Source organism: Bombus bifarius, unplaced genomic scaffold, assembly GCF_011952205.1.
Source record: "Bombus bifarius isolate JDL3187 unplaced genomic scaffold, Bbif_JDL3187 scf7180000009125, whole genome shotgun sequence".
NCBI lineage: Eukaryota > Metazoa > Arthropoda > Insecta > Hymenoptera > Apidae > Bombus > Bombus bifarius.
In genome coordinates, this window is record NW_022884914.1 from 288,683 (window position 1) to 307,231 (window position 18,549).

An 18,549-nucleotide genomic window follows, 5' to 3' on the forward strand; every position below is an offset into this window, starting at 1 on the left:
TTGCACTAGTCAGTGTCTTCTCTATTGCATAACGACAACGTGTAACCCAAACGAAGATTCGTTTCACGCCCCTAACCCTAATTCTAATGTCCGCTCCGACATATATATATATATCTTGAACTAACAAATAATTTTTGTGAAATTGTGATATAACCTTACGTTGAAATGTTTACGTTTAAAAGTTAGTCGTGACGTTCTTTTTTATATATATATAAGTTTTAAAAATGTGTATCTTAGATAGATCTGCATCGAGACTTCAATTTGCCGGACGCAGCGGTTACATAATTTGATTGCATCGTTCTTTCCATCTTTTACGCTGCCGGGCAAAAGTCATACACAATTATTATCTTTTTACCCTGAAATGTACGCTAAAGATATAGACTTATGATCATTTTCAAATTTTTATAACTGCATGTGCCAGACAAGTTATTAGTACGTTGGAAGTTAGAACTCGTTGAAAAGATTAATGTTGGTCATAAAGTTGTCAAGTGGATTGCTTAATCGTAACAAAAATCCCTGGTAATTGTAGTTTACATTGTGCATAAGTTTGCACGACACAGAATTAATAGCTTTATCATTTGTAACAGCCGGGTTAAATATTAATAAATGCAACTCTATCGTCCGCAGCTTACGTAGTAATAAGGAAATTGCGGTATTCATTGGCTGCATCCATCCGCATGCATAATACCATAATGTTAGCGATAAAAAATGAAATAGAAATAAAGAATGTTTCCTTATATATATGAATAACTTTGTATCAATCCTTGGTGTACGACACACGTGCCGTAGGAAATTACTGTTACGAAAGCTCGTTTCTATTTCAATGTAGCAACATATATATATTATCCGCGTTTGGGAAAAGATTACTCTAAGCAAAAACAGTCCGCCAAAATTATTCTTCTACGTTGATGATTTGCATTTGGACAGTTTGGTAACATTCGTGACTGATGATTTCTCGTTTAAAAAATGAACCAAGGAAAAGGCTGAAAGGTGCCATCGACGATAATGTTATTGAAAATAATTCATGAAAAATAACGGAAGAAATAACGTTTCAAATGTAGACGATCCATTCGACAATTATTTATCACTTGGTTGGAATGAGAAAAGTAAAGAAAATGCAGGGTTTGCGTTGGATTGAACGATGTATAAAAGCTTAGACGAACAAAGATGGCTATCTGATTGTTTCAAAGAAATAATTTAAAAGCGGATCTTATATGATAATGGAAAATGTTCGAAATAATGGCCAGATAACGATGAACATGCAAAATGCTTGTCGAAATAATGCCAATTGTTTGGTAATACAGCGCGTGTTCTTAACGGAATTTCCCGGTCATTTTTCTGAAAAACGAGCCTCGTTAGCATTCTACGTTTTTAATCCATTCTTGCACAAGAAACTACGCAGTTTCGGGTTATACTACGATTTTTTGTACATGCCGTATATCACAGGAACAAAGATATACAGGATGTCATCGATCAATCTACATGAAAAAATAAGTCGGAAATACAGAAAAGTAGAAAAATAGTAAATAAAATCGTAGTAAATAAGAAAAGGGCAAAAAGTAATAAAAATTTTTGTTCGCAGCACGCTTCGCTACCGATGAAAATAAATTAAAAATTTGATCATGGACGTGTACCAGGTCAATGCTTAACCAAACATGTTCATACCTTATTTTCTCGAAAATGAAACCTTAAACGAAACTATTTTATACCAGATTTTCCATTTATTTTCGCATTTAGAATAACCTCCTGACTGCTTACTCCTGCCTAGTCGACAACTACTAGCCAAATTCGAATATACCTGACAAATTTTCAAACTTAATTTTCTCAACGACAAAACCTCGAACAAAAAAATGGTGACATTTTTTGTTTTCTTCACTCCACATTTTCTACTTCTTGTTCATGTAGATTCACCTCCTTTCCACTTGTACCATCGATTCGGTGACACTCTGTATATGTATATATATATGTATGTGTGTGTGTGTGTGTGTTTTAAATATTCAATGCGAACAAATATTTTGCTGACCGAGCCATTTTTGAGAATGTTGAGCATTGAATAGGACGATGTCGAACTAAATGCAGGCAGAAAATTGCTATCTCGATGACAAAAAATTTAAATAATCTAATTGGAAAGATGAATATTTGGGGGACATGTGACGCTAATTATTAATGAAGTCATGGTAACCGAGCTTCCGATGGACGCCCAACGAAAAATCACTCTACCGATGGAAGATTCCCGGGGTAATTGATAAATTGCAGCAGAAATAAAATTTCATTTATTATCCATATGTATTCGAGGTCCGCAGTGACGGAAAATTAGGTCAACGTGTGACGAATGTTTTATACTATGTCGAATTTAACGTAAAACCAGACGTACGAATATGTACCTCGTGTAGGATAAGATATCGAGAAAGCAATAGCCAAATTTCTCGGTCTCTGAGCTTCCAACAATGGGAAAATATTGTTGACAAACTTAAAATTAGCAACAGATATATGACATATACGCAATTATCTCACAATCTGTTCCTTCGCCAAACAAGTGTTTGAAGCGGAACATATGTTGTTTCAACGGAGACACGTTGCGATGATCACGAATTTACGTATCCGACATTTCAAGTTGACATCTTTGAAATTGGCTACATAACTAGTTAGTAAAAATAATAAAAACAATAACTTTCGCCAATCTTAATGAATCAAATAGAAGTGCATTTTTTGTTTCTATTGGAAATCTTCGCTTCTATCGCTTACCATCGTTTATCGTTTCAATTCCTCGATTAAGCACGTGCATATAATATGATATACCAAAATGGAACAGAAGAAAAATGGTAAATTCGTGCTGATAATTTATATTCATTTTTAGCAACACGATTATAAATCGCTCCATGGGATCTACAGTTCGAGAGTACTGTATACAGGATGCCTCATTTTCATCGACCCACGCAAATATCTGCTAAACTATACGTTGTTCGAAAAAATGTTTCATAGAAAACTTGTTCTATTTCAAGGTGGACGTCTTACAACAATCACCAGGTTCGTCTAGATGAAGGCGAATTCTCGAGATCTCAATGCGAGCTTTATTTTTTTTACATGGACTTTTATACACCGTTCGATGCACTTTTTTATTCTCTACAAACAAGTAGATAAGATACTTGTATCTGACAATACTTAGTTTAAAAGACATTTCAATATTGATTTCATGAAATTGAGTGTCCTAAAGACAAGGAAGACATAAACGTAAAAGCGCTACGTTATCTTTCATACGATAAGTTGCACAAGATTAAAGTTAAAATATCTTTCAAAGTAATCATTTCTTGATCCAACTACCTTAATACTTTTTTTTTTATAAAGAATTAAAATATACATCGAGTGGTGCATAAAGAATCTATGGTTCCATAAAAAAAGAACAAAGACCACGTTGAAATCTCGAAGGCACGTTCATCTAGATAAGATTTCTGGCCATCGTGGCATGTCCCTTTCGAAACAAAGTGAGTTTTATTTGAAACACTTTTTCCAGTAATATAGTTTAGAAAATGTTTGCGTGGATCGATTAAAATGAGATACCGTGTATAACGATACTGACTATGTATACGGCTCTGCCCGCGTCAACTTGCATTAAACACGATTTGCATTATATGTTTTTGTAGCTGAGGATCGCGTTTGATATAGTCGATAATGGTTGTTTTTAACATTTAATGTGTCTAGATTGATGTACTCGCTCGACAGAAATTGCCTGTAATTAGCGTACGCACAAATAAATTCGCTCCTCAGTTGATTCTAAACTATGAATGGTAAATGGACAATGTAAAAGGCATTTTTTAAGTAAAATATATAGGCGCCCCAAGTGTGCAATTTATTTACATATAGATTTAGAGGTTTTCACGCCAAACACCGGCGAATTTGACGATAAAAGAACAATATTTTTTTCATCATAAAAGTGTTATTGTAAATTACCTAGGGACGATATGTGTATAGTGTTACGGGTTATTTTCGTAGAATTATTAAAGAGCTAGATATCTTTCATACGTTGTTTCGATATCTTTTGTAGTTTCCGCAGCGCATTAAGTTTACTGTGTGTTTTCAATTTTTTCCACCGCACTTGCAGCACGTTTGTGTTCACCGTTCAGCTCCGGAAAAACCAATTTTAACCAAACACAGCGTGGAATGTACCTACATGGGAAAGAAAAACGCATGAAAATATAAAATTTAACGATTCTCGAGTTGCATATAAGGTAACAAACAAACAAACTGACAGACAGACAGACATTGCATTTTATTAACGTAGAGATAAAGACTCGTAAAAATTTTGTTCTATATTTTCTTTTTTTATATATATAAGATCGCTTCTTCTTTATATTTAACTACCACCTACGACCTTCGTAGCGAAATGGTTAATGCAAACGAACTTCGGATCTTCGAAAGAAAAATGCCTCGAAAAACTAGAATTTCTTCTACCTACTTCTCTCTTGTTGATCATAAAACTTTATTCTTAACTACATCTCCGCATCTTCGAAAGTGAGAAAAGACGCGTTTAGACCTACTTATTCCTACTGCTTAGCTGGCACACATAGAAGCGCAGGTGTACTCGGAAGCTAGCAATCACCGCAAGACGCAGATGTTGCGTTTCAACGCATCTCTCTTTCTCTCTTTCTCTCTCTCTCTCTCTCTCTCTCTCTCTCTCTATCTCTATCTATCTATCTATCTATCTATCTATCTATTTATCTCTATCTATTATTTATGGGACTACAACGTTACATCGATTTATAAAGATGCCAACGCCTCTCACTAATCACGTCACAGACTTTGCCTACGCCTCTGTGTATCTTCCCAGTGTATTAATATCGCGAAATTACATCAGTCGTGAGATTAATTTCAACGACATGACCTAAGGCAACTTACACGAAATTCTAGCCGTGTCGTGACGTGCCACGTCATCGCAGAACGTTTTAAACATTGTAAACAAGTCATTGCTCGAAATCGCGCGTTCAATGTCGGTACGAGAAGCTTATCAGCGCGAGACGCTTAATGATTAATGACAAGAGCGTCGAGTGTAGGAAGAACGCCTTCGAACCGTTTTGTAGCCAATATAATAAGCGCAGGCTAATTGTCTTGACATAGTAACGAAGTTCTGCTATTTCGAAAACAGCCTGGCTGTTCGAAACGAAAATATCGTCCACGAACACGAAACGACCGTGTACTCATTGTAACTCGATAACAACACCACGATGCACGCGCGATGCGTTTATTTCCATCGTAATTAAGTTTCTCAATCTGAACGATTGCGAAACTGTTTCTCTGCCGTTCGTGATCGATTTAATGCATGTAAAAGTGGTTCGTGTCTAATAAAAATAGCGTTGAGTGATCGTCAAACCGTTAAACGAGTGACAATCGCTGTGTTGTAAATTTTCATTCCTTTTTCGAAAACACGTTTGATATCTTCGATAGGAATAATTGCGTGAAGATATCGTTTTATCGCGCGTTGCATTAAAATAAGTTGTTTAAAATAATTAGAAGATATGACTCGCGTATAATAAAATTAGTGTTAAACGTTTGTTTATCAATGTGCCAAACATACGAGGATCACTGTACAGTAACGTAATCGATTTCCGTGAGAATTCCATTTTTGAAAATAAGTTTGTCGTCGTAGGGTTTTTTGGTGAAAAGAAATATCGCGTTCAAATAAATTGTTCGAGGCGATCGAAAAATGGAATAGATGATTGATTTGCGTATAATAGAAATAGCGTTAGATGATTATCAATCTATCAAGCATGTAAAGATCACCGTGTAAGTATGATAAATAAGGATAATAAATTTTCGTAGGAATTTTTCAAAAACAAGTTTGTCGTCATACGAATATTTGGGAAGGAAAACGTTTTATTACGTATAGCAATAAAATAAATCATTTAAAACAACTAGACAATTGGACATTACAACTGTTGACTGTACGTTTTTGTTTAATGATTATCATAAATTTCATCTTTCTCGCAAGTGACAAGTTAGTCTGTCAAGCTTGTAGGACTCGTTCGCGTCTGTTCAATTAGTTGCTGCAACAGAACCATTCATAACGAAGTTTCTCCGATTGTTTCGTATTATAATTTAATAGAACGCCGAAATTGTTTAGTCATACTTTTTTTCGTACGTTTTGAATACTACAAAGATATTTAATATCTTAGATTCTATCAGAAATAATAAACGTACTTTCCTGGCAGAGTTTGCCAAGTTCAGCATTAAGCACCAACTATATAATAATTTTGATTTCATATTTTCTAAACGTTTCTATTTGGAAACTTCACTGGGAATAGTGGACAGTGGATTTAACGATGTTTATCATTAATGAATGTATTCTTTTAGAAAAACTTGTCGCGCCTATGTGTGAATTATATTGTAGCAGCAAGTAAGAAAACATTTACGCTGTAATCACTGTGATTTATTATTGACAGGAGTGTCGAGTGATTTACTAATGTAAAAAGTTGACAAGATTTCTTCGTTCTTCATGTTAATGAGTTTTTTGGCTGCTGAACATCATAGGTTCTAGGTCTAGGAACAACACAAGTCAGGAATCAAGATGTAGATAGATAGGAGTGGAATATAATGCAGGTACGAAACGTAGTAAACTTTTCACGTCATGCAGTTTATTTTTGTTCGACCTCGATATGACAGCAAGCATGTTAACGTATTTCGGTTGCAATCGTGTTTTTCGGGTGGAAAGAATTTGCATCGTTTTTGAAAATAGACGGTGGCTGGAAGAACGACGAAGCAGATGTACCCAAGAATACCATAATATAGCATTTGTAAACGTAGATATGCATTAAATATGTTTTGCTTTTAATTTTTCAAAATCTTTTATTATTATCCAGTGTTTAATATATATGACAAAGCGAAAAATAGTATATAAAAATATGAAATATTTCATTTGAGAATTATTTTAACGTAAACAAAATTCTTATTATAGAATCTGAGTACGATAAGGCTCGACGATAAAATTTGTAGAATGCTCTTCGATTCGAATGATATAGGAGATAAGTTGCGTTTTCAGCTAATTGAAAATTGAATGTAGATAAAAGAATACGAACTGTGTTTGAAATTTATTTCCTGTTACTTTAAATTAGTAATTGTAATGGAAAACTTTCAAACTTTTTTATACTACACTTTAACAATATAGTAGATGCACTTGAAATTTTATTTCATGTTCTTCTTCCTACAACTAACCCATCCGCTAGCAATTACGATAGTAATATTTCACGCTGTACAATCTCAAACAAAAACGTGACATTAAGGAAAGAGCGAGTGTCATTAAAGAGAGCACTTTGGGAACAAAGCGCTTCTATCCTTTTCGACGCCTCTTGATAGGCATTTTCTATTATATCCCACCTATCTCGTTCGAGCTTCTATCAAACCAAAAAGCCTCCAAAGATACACTACAATTTGATACGTTTCAAAACTGACAAACCCGTCATTCAAGGCAACCTCCCCTTTATTGTCGTTACGCATTAACCCATCTCATCCCTCGATCGACGTTTTTAATCGTCTCTCTCCTTCAAACTTCCACCAAACTGAAGCCATTCTACTGCCGGTTACTACGTTCAAAAAAGGAACTCTCTGGAAAAGAAAGCCCCATCTCGAAAGTATTATTACCTTCCCACGCTGCAATTCGCTAATTAATTCCGCTATTATTAATCCATTAGAAAGATGAAGAAGGAAAAAGGAAGGAAGAAAAATGCCCGTATCGATGATGACGTTACATAACGTATCATACAAGATAAACGAGCCACAGAAAGCACGAGAAAGGCAGCAAATAGGTTCCTCCTTTTTCTTTTCTCTGTTTCTTTTTTCCTCTTTTCTATTTTTTTTTTTTTTTTTTTTTTGCTTCTCTCGTTGACGTTTACGGGAAACATTCGAGTATACATGTAAAGTGGGGGTGAGGGATACGGAGAAAGATGGAGTGAAGCAGCAGGGATGGACAGAGCGAATACAAAGGACGGACAGAGAGAAACCGAGAGAGAGAGAGAGAGAGAGAGAGGGAGGAAGGGAGAGCAGGACAGAGCGTGGTGGTGGGTGGTTGATAAAGGGGTGAGTCGACCTGAATTTCAACGCGTGACCCCAAGCTCGATGACGTCACGGGACTGTATTTCCCTCGCCCTCCTCCGTGTCCTGAAGTATTCAGGGCCGCAAAGGAGTGCAGTGGACGAAGTTAGCCGAAGAAAGAGAAAATTACGAGGCTAACTGCAAGGGGAGGGGGCAGATAAAGGGGGTTGGACGAAGAAGGGAGCAAGGTAGACAGAAGAAATGTGTGCGTATAGGTGTATGTGTGTATGCGGCAAAGGAGAGGTTGAAGGGAGAATTTCAAAAGATTCGCGGCAATTGCGTTAAGCAGCCGTGACTGTCGTGACACGACACCGAAATAAGGTTACTTGTAAACGAGACCGGTGACTAAGAGAAACCGTCTTAAAGTAAACTCGGCCCGGCGAGGAGGGTTCTTCAACCCTCCGCGTGAAATACGCTGTTAAAATCGAGTTTCCTTGTCTGGTTGCATTTTGAGCGCAGGGAAACGAGACGCAGGCTTCGATTAGGGTTGTTTGGTGGGGATCGTTTGTTCGCGTACGGATATAGATTACGAGTTTTCATCTCTAAGAAGCTTTCGGCTGGAAATTTTTATTTTAAATCGCGCGTGGCAAAGGCAATTAGAGGCGTCTTCGTTTTTCAAGAAAATGCATCGAAGTTACTTGATGTGTCACCTAGCGTCTCGACGGCTGTTGATTCTCCTGATGGTTTATTAATGTATATATAACGTAATTCGATTTTATAGAATTTTGTTTCGAACATACCTTTTTAATTTAAAATCTATGCCATCACGCGTGGCTTTGTACATGAGGTTATAATAGTCATAATTGTTATATGAATGCGAACGTCAAGCGTTCAATGTTAGATTTATTTGACGATATTCGTTATAATAAAATCGATGAAAAATCATAATGTTGCGAGAGATCGGCACTGCGGCGATACGCTTCTGCGAAGCAATGACGGATGAGTTAAACGTTGTTCGCGTGTAAACGCGGTAGAACGCTGCGATCCCGTGCAAGCTGGCTTCTGTAAATTTATTTAATAGAAATTTATCCAATCATTGTCGTCTTTCTCACTAACTCAAACCTGACTTAAGTCTAATTTATGGGACGGCATAATTTCCTCGCGTAGGGCATCATCGCAGCAGGATAGAAGATGCAGCTTGGAATCGCAAGAATACACTAATGCAGTTAATTAAAAAGAATGTTACCAATGCGTTAACGAGTGCCGTGTAATTTTCGATATTCGTTTGTTATTAGTCTGTAAACTGTAGCAAGATTATACGTATGCGTTATCGGAAAAGACAAACGTTGAATTAAATTCTTAGTGATAAAAGCGAGTCTTTCGAATTTATTTCAAGATTTTTCCACATATTGATTAATATTATGCGATTAAGTTGCCCCGTTGTCACTCGTGGAAAGAGAACATTTTTACTTGGATATTTTATTTTTTAATATACAAATAGGAAGCGAATGGAGAATATAATGTTTGCATAATTCTCTTCCGTGTGAATGGCTTCTATATTTTAGTTATTAACTCGGCGAAATGGAAACTCATTTACAAACTTATATTATCTCTGTCGTTACTATTTCGCTTTTAATATTCACTGTTCTTTCACTTTTTTATATCAACTTTTTAATCACACGCTAGAATAATTCTTCTTTTAGTACGTCGTCGTTGCTCGTTACTTTTTCCTATATACTCTCGTGTTAAAAAATTAGTAAAGTCGATACGTTCATCGAACTATACAAACACTCCATATTCATGACTTGTATAATTTAATATCAGTTCACGAGTTGAAGCAAAAATAAGATATTTTCCGGAACAACTGTCACTCGTATTCTACGATATAACGTATTCGTCCAAAGCGTAGGAATAATTCAAAGGATCAAAATACATAAACTGTTCTGGCACTCGTTCCATCATTTTATTAAACGCTTCGTCAACACTCGTTCAACAACGAAAACAGTCGCCAAAAATTTACTTACGAATGATTCACGCTTGCTAGTAATACGCCCGTTCAAACCACGCTTTTCCGACGTGTTTATCGACGAGGAAAACGATCGTTGATTTTCGCTAGAGAGATCGTAAAATGAAGGCGCGATGATGTCGGTCACGTTTCGGCCTGGAAGAGACAACAATCGATAATCCTCGAAAGCTGTGCGAGTGTAATGGTTTTTCGGCTCGGGCGACGATAAATCACGTCCGATTAACTGTTTTCAGCGACGGTGGTCGTTTCTGTGGATCGTTCGCCGATCTTAATGGCCGTTTTCCGGTTTCGTAACCGCGAGCCGGAGTTAATCTTAGCCGTTTCGCAGTTCCACGCAATTTACAACCCGCAAATCGAGACTCGTGCAGATGCCGTCCATCGATCCTTGATATCGCGACATCACGACGTCCGCGGTTCTTCTTGAAGATTAAATAATATTAATATTATTTTGGACGCGACGCGCGCACAGGGAAGAAACTTTTTATATCGTATAGAAATTTGATAAAGTACAATTATAATAAATACAGTAAATAAATAACAATTTGAGAAAGTATTTCATACAAACCCGAGTACGCAACCTGAGTAGGGGTGAGATTAAAGTGTAGATTAGAATTAAATGAAGTTAATGAAATTTGGAAATTATTGAATTTAATTATTGATGAAATTAGAATAAGGCAAAGGTAGAAATAAGGTTTCGTTTACAAAATTTGTTAAGTATATAAATTATAGTTATATATGTATATATGTATGAATTTTACTATAGTTTTACATTACATTATACGTGGTATTTATGTATATGATATATAAATATAAATCAACAAATGTTGTTTTTGTTATTATTAATATTATTATTAACCGAGTATATATATCCATATAATTCATCTCGAATTTTATAGAGTCTTGGACAGCGGCTAATGTATCAGGGAAAGGCTCACTACTTTTTGCGATATATACATACATAGACATACGTTACCACATTTACCCTTTCTCCAGCTGTTACTATTGGCTCTCTTCCTATTTTCTGTATTTATTTCATATAATTCGAATGCTACTTTCGAGAATGCTACTGTCCGGAGAATTCTCACTACAGATCTTTCGGTTTCACCCTCGTCGTTAAAATTCTTTTCACGGATTTCTCTCCATCTATCTGGAAAATTGCCTTCGAACGAGAAACTGTGCGTCTAGTGACTTCATCTTGCACAGAACTCACAAGTGCAACATTTTCGAACGAAAAGAATACTTGTAACGAACAAGTAATTCGAACTGCTAATTTGACCTAGTTGCCTAGGTTGCCGTTTTCGATCAAATTTCCGAATATTTGCCTCCTCGTCGATTTCGATGTTCTTGAAATATGTCAAGGTCGTCGTTCTGAACAACCTTTTTCCTATACATATACAGAGTGGTCGGTTTCAATTTTCAAGTTATACACAAAGGTATGTTTGGTGTCATATACATATGTCCGTGTCAAGCTATCGACGTGCTATCTCCTCGTGAATTTTAATGGGATTTTTTTTAATATCTTCGTAGCGACGTATAAACAATGAAAAAGATAATAAAAATTCCAGCCACTTCCAAACCCAAAGGATTACTAAGGGTTAGGCAATTTAAATGGTGGTGGCCAGCAAAAGCGATTATATTTTGGACATACACACGGATACACCGACAATAATTATAACAGATAAAAAGATAGATATTTATTGTAATATCAGCCCCCAGGGGGTCATAGAATGAACACGGTTTACAATATTCCTTATAGACACTCGTTTCTCCATACCATACCCATATCGCCCTCTGATCTATATTGCACACAGTACTCTCTTTGGTCCTATTACCTTCCACTTGCCTCCCATTCTCCCTCTCCTGGTATTAACATCCACATAAAGTTACACAGTATATAACTGGAAATGAAAGAACGCAAACAGACGAGCCAGGAAACGTAAAGTAGCCACACGCATCTATACAGAGATAATGCGGCATATTTGGAATACCAGTTTGTTTAAGATGAATGAAAAATTACAGCAGAGGATGGGAACGAATAAAACTGTATAACATCATAGGGAAGCTAATGTACTTTTATAATTTCAAACGCTCGGTAATAGCGAGAAACAAAGAGTATCTGAAGCGTTGGTCTAATTGAAAACTGACATAAAAGTAAACGATTTTGTTACGGCGTGGGTAATTTGAAATATCGCTGCTCCAATTTAGCTTCGCTATATAGAATTAAAGAGCGGTTAGATAATAAAAGCATTTTCTCTTTTCTCAGGTCCAATCGCGTACAAAAATTACAGCACAGGGAACGATCACGTTTGATGAACGTCGACTCTGTGTGTTAAAATTTACTTGCAGTAGTCACGTGTATAACTTGCACGGTCATAACCAACGTATTCAAAATGTAGCCACATTTCACACGTGAAACACTGCACCCACTCACTCTTCCGCTCTTTTGCCTTCGCTGTAGCTCACGTTGCAGAGAAGAGGCGCACAGCATCCGTTTCGATAGGTTTTTCCTCGATATGCCGAATTAGCAACGTGACATTGGAACCTAAAATACAGTGTCACGTTATGTACGAAATGTTCGCAAAATTGACACGAAACCATAGAATTAAGATACGAACGAGTAAATTCAGCGATTTTCTCTAATGTTTTATCATGGTTGTAACAATGAAATACTTTTAAAAATTGACGTTCTTTTACAGATTTTACCGTAGATCGAGGCGGAAATATAAACATTACGATTCCTGAACAAATGTCACTGGTTAACAGGTCATTCGCCTCTATTATTCACGGTGTTACAAATCAGACGACGTTAATAGTTTTTTTAGATACTTCGGTACTCCAAACTACTAATAGTATTCCAAATATGCTGCATTTCTTCTACACATATCAGAGTTCGGAATACATATACCAATAAATACTATTAATTAGAACTAAAGTAAAACTACAGCTGAAAAAGCTAGAACTAAAGCTACACCAACATAAGTATATATATATATAAATAGATAAATATGAATATAATACTGATGGGATAAAAGCATACATTAATAAATAAAATAAAAGTAAATTATGCATAAATAAAAAGTAATATAAAATTTATTAACATACTGGTATAGAAACGATATCTAAAACCAACCATCTTGTATATAGGATGTTTCGTAATGCGTGGAACCCATTTCAGGAATTGGCAAGGGATACAAAAACGATGAACAAGGTTCATAAAAACGCGTGTCCTGTTTAACCTCGTTTCAAAGTTAGAACCACTCTCGCGTCGCAATAATCCGCGACAACTTATCTTCATAGAGGATGCTCGAAATGACCGCCCTCGGTTTGTACGCAAGCTCGCGGTCGTCGTGTCAAAGAATTTTGCGATCTTTCAAAAATTCCAGGTCTATGTCGGATAATACAGACCGAGGGTGATTATTTGGAGCAGCTTGTACAAAGGTAAGCAGTTGTGGATTATCGAAACGCAAAAGTAGCCGTAACTTTGAAACAAGGTCAAATAGGACGCGTGTTTATATCAACTTTTTTCATTGTTCTTGCGCCCCCTGTTCATTCCTAAAGTGGGTCGTGCTGTGAAACGCCCTGTATCTACAGAGAGAAAGTTGTTTAGGGTGGTGATCTTGACAACGCATTACAAGGTCATGGAAATCGATCAAACGGTAGTTATTCAATAACTTTACCCCGTTTTTGATAGAATCTACATAAGTAATGTTACGTAAGACAAGCCTAAGTGCAGAGTTTGAAGAAATTCGGAAAAATGGAAATGCGTGAAAAATACCCGACAAGTTTTAACGGCCTCGAGCAAACATACATCAAAATGACTAAATCTTTGTAACAACCTGTAATCCGTTGTTTTATCACATTTTCTCGTTGCTGATAACGCTTGAAACGTTTTTCATTCGTGTCCCAGTGTTCTTGTTTTGAAAAATTTGTCAGTTTTATGCGCACTCGTGAAAAATTTCAAAGTACAGAAATGTATCTAATATGCAAAAATATATAAAATATTCTAAATAGAGTTCTGCTTATCATATTTAATGGATGAAATAAATTTCTCTTTTATCTATATGTAAATAAATAAATAAATATATATATATATATATTAGGTTGTCCGGAAAGTGTCTTTCTTTTCCAGACACGTCTTTTACAACAACGCATCTTTATACAAACATGAAACCTAATCTGTCGAACGTTGTAATCTTTATTTATTTACAACAAAATCGATCATACGTAATTCGATAAAATAATATAAAACGAAAGAAACTTTTTGGACGTATAATATATGTATATATTTTGCAATTTATCAGTAGACAAACATTCGGCAAATTGTATTAAGTGTGGCAAAATAGCACGACGACGGTCTCCTCATTAAGACGTCATTATCGACGATCCGTGTTTTTTGCTTAAGTTTTCCCGATCCATAAAAATACGAGTTTGCATGAAATCCTATTTTAGCAGTCTATTGATTAGTCTACGAGTCTCCGATTATTAAGGGAATTATTAAGGGAGACAATGAACGCGTTAGTTAAATATATAGGACTTATTATTAAAGAGATTATTAATAGATGTAGAGAATTTTCCTTTTTCTTTGATGCACCAGACATGTTATGCTTGGAAAGTTCGAATCTTTTATCTCATTTCTGTATGACACGGACATTTTACTTCGCGCAGAATGCACATTTAAAGATTAAAAGCAGTTATTCCAAGTTTCTTGTGCTTCGTACATGTTTTATGAATATATAATTTGTCGAGGAGCTTCTGATTGGAATCTTTCGTTTTATTTTTCAATTGTCAGATTAATGCGTATCGCAGATTTGTAACGTTCAAAAAGAAGCGTTAGAATTCTACTTTCTCTTCGCAAATCTAAACGATTTAAATACTTTAGAAATTATAAGAAATATATTTACCTAGAATTTTTATCGAGCATTGTATATAATATTTTATACGATGTAATTAAAACAGAAGTCTCGTACAATTCGATTTCCAATGAAAAATTGTATTTCATAATTCGAACAACAATTTTAAATTATCTAATGTGTAGAACGGAGGGGCTCAGTGAAGAACAGATACATGTCAAATATACATAAATTTTCGTTTTTTTTTTTTAATTATCATTAATCCGTTCCCACAATATAGTGTTCATTCCACAATTTCCTAATATAATAATATGTACGTCTCACTGAAGAGAATAATATTATATTTTCTTCACGCTTTATATATTTATATTTATATTGTTTTCATATAACATCCGGAACGTATGAGTCCCATTTTGTTGGAGCTGATTGTACACGTAAAATCAATTTAGAAAAATTTCTTATAAACGTATTTCATGTTCCATATATCTTCGTTTATGCGACGTAACGAATTTTCTATTTTGATTTTATTTTATCTAGTTGCTAGACCACGTGCTTTTATGTATTTATAGAAAATTTCGGACTGCAAAATTGCACAGAATTCGCATTATATGAAAAAATATAATAAAACACCCAAAACATAGTGCTTTCTGTAATTTGGTAAGTAAAGCAATTTTCTACCGAGGATCTGCTTTTTTAAATTATATTCTTAACAATATGAATCTGCATAAAATTAATTTTGATCTATTAATTACTCTTAATTACCTTTACTCAAGAGATACTCAAAATAATCAGCTTGCATTTGAAGGCAACTCTGTCTCTTGTCGTGAATTCGGTTACATTCTGAATTGTTCCCAGCGTTTGCCGAATTTGTTGAAAGTTTGTCCTATTCTGAACCTTAATATTTCAACATTTTCAATAGCTGTTACATACACACAAAATTCATCATATCTCATGAACGAAAACAGATAAAGCGCTTGTCTATACGAATTTCATTCGTTGCTTTTAGATGTACAATCACTCCCCGAAGTTGAGCCTCACATACTTTGTTATTCCCTATATTTATATTTATATATTATATGTCTGATAGTAGTTGTCATTTACCATTTAATTGAAGTGTCACTTAAAACGATTACAATTTCATAACGCTTTTCTTACGAAAATAATTTTTCCTTCAATTTGCTTTCCTCTAAAATTAATAAAACGATGACAAACATGTCTGCATTTCGCTGGACCCCTCAATTTCGGACAGAACGAATAGAATTCTGATGGAATAATTTGTGCATACGCGCATGCATATTACAATTAAACATCCTGTCTTTTATTGTAATTAACTACTACTTTATGCATCGAACTAATTTTCCGCTACGAAAGTCGGTCGATGGTAAACTAATTGATTACAGACAGTTATTATTCTTAATTAAAATATGAATATTAATGTCTTACTCATCGCTGGTATAATCATGCACAACGTTCCAGTGTCACTATTTCACAGCAGTTTGTGACTTGCCACGAAATACACCCGTTATTTTAATGATAATTACATGTTAAACGAGAATCGACTACAGTTACCCGCGGCACCGGCCGATGAAATAATTTTATCGAAATAGTATTAATAATTACGCGAATATACCAATTCGCCTACAGCTGATACCTGTTATCTGCGTTCACCAATTTCGTATAATTGCCCGATAAAATGCAAACATAATTTCCAGTTCGCCTTCTGTTAATAATCTTGGCGCAATTATATCTTATACCTTTCTACTTTAGAAAAAATTGATTTATTTGAGATAGAATCGATATTGTTCGTGTTTTGGCGAGTTAACGTTTACGATTGAAAAGCTCGGAAGAAAAGCAGTATATCGATGTTCTATATATCTACCGAATATTGTGTTCTAATAAGTTATTAACTAGCTGAGAAAGATATTGTTATTTATTCATTTTTAACTGCTGCCTTGCGGCTTAGGATGTCTTTCCATTTACAATCTATTTGTTTACGATATGTGCTTAAACCGTATTCACATTATAATTACAACTAATAACCTTACTTATCATTATCTTCCTTATTAAACTATCAACCTATTGCTAAACTATTGTTCTGTCGATGTTATAAGATGTATATGTGTGTTCAAAGTTTTATATTTTTTCGATTGTTGTACGTGAAGTGAAATGTAGATTTTACGAAGAATCAAAGAATCAAAAAATGTAAGAATGTAAAATCGAAAGTTCGTGTGAATCCTAAAGTTGAGGACTAGATAAAATAAACAAATATAAATAAATATTAACTAGCTGAGAAAGAGCGATAAGTGTACTAATGTAATTTTAATGTAATTTTATTGCATTATGTCTTCCTTAAAAAAATTGTGTTTAAATTTTTAATCATGTTTAAATATTAGTAATTATTCAAACGTCGATACTTTTCCATAACTCAAAAAGCATTAATTTCAAGGAAGAACTAATTTGAGGAAGCTATGAATAGAGTCAATAGTTTCCAGAGATGGAATGAAACTTGAAATTTCTAATTAATTGTGAAATAACAATAATTTTTACTTATTACTTATTTGCTATTTTCTCTGTTTCAAAATGAAGTGAAACTTATTCACTGAAACTTTGATTCCATACATTTTTTGCATAAATAGGAAACTTTTATTTTCTTGCAGATAGAAAGGAGATTCAATTATTCAGAAACATTTATTTTGCTTTAAAAAAAAGTTAAAGCTGTCCGAGCATTAATGAAAGTTACTTGGAAAATGTATTACTCTTAAAAAAATTAAACGCTAAATTCTAGAGCGTATACGTAATTAATTGCTTTTTCCTTTGTACAATTCCGCCCTTGTTGTTGGCGAAATAAAACAATTATACAAAAATCGTAACTTGCTTTCTCTTCCATTATACATTGATCCTACTTTCGATTCCTTAAATAATCATACGTGAAAAAATAATTTTAACCTTCGTATTTTCTCCTAAAATATCTGCTAAAAAGTATATGGATCCATCAGAAGTTTTATTAACGGAATACAAAATAACTGGTTATGGCTCAACTTTTATAACAGAGTTAAAGTGTTAACATACAAAGTTAACTTGGAACAGGAAAGGAATGATTGAAAAGTTAAAAGTTCGGTAAATCACGTTTATTTATAAAAGTTAAAAGTTTCATTCGATCCCTGCTGGTTCTCCACAAACTTGATCTGCAATTTTATTGCGTTAAAATATAAACTCTTTACAAAAAATATGTTTCAATTTTTAATCGTGTTTAAAACATAATATTAATAGTTGCTGAAATACGTCGATATTTTTCCGTTACCCAAAAGGAGTTCGATACTGATAGGTTTAATTTGGGACCATAACGTTGAAGTTTTTCGCGTAACAATTTCTCAGAATGTATTATTTATTATTTATTTATTATTGCTTAGTTCGTGCCTTTCGGCTTTGGACGAACTTTCGGTTTTACATCTCTTATATCTATTTCGTTTCTTATATGTCTACCTCCCCTCTTATCCACTCTATTGTATTGCACTCCCTTAATTATTTTATCTCTAAAAACTAAAACTAAAAACTACAAATTAACAACTAATGACTAAAAATTATTGCAACTTTGGGCTTTTGCCTCCTTGCTGTGCTTCCTTCCTGTCGTTTGCCATTCTCTTCTTTATTATT

At 34.6% G+C, this 18,549-nt stretch overlaps 1 protein-coding gene across 12 annotated transcripts in view; it reads left to right on the forward strand.

Annotated features, from left to right (window-relative positions):
- The window catches only part of LOC117213808, a 138,026-nt gene that overhangs the window by 72,732 nt on the left and 46,745 nt on the right, over positions 1–18,549 (forward strand). The window lies entirely within an intron of this gene.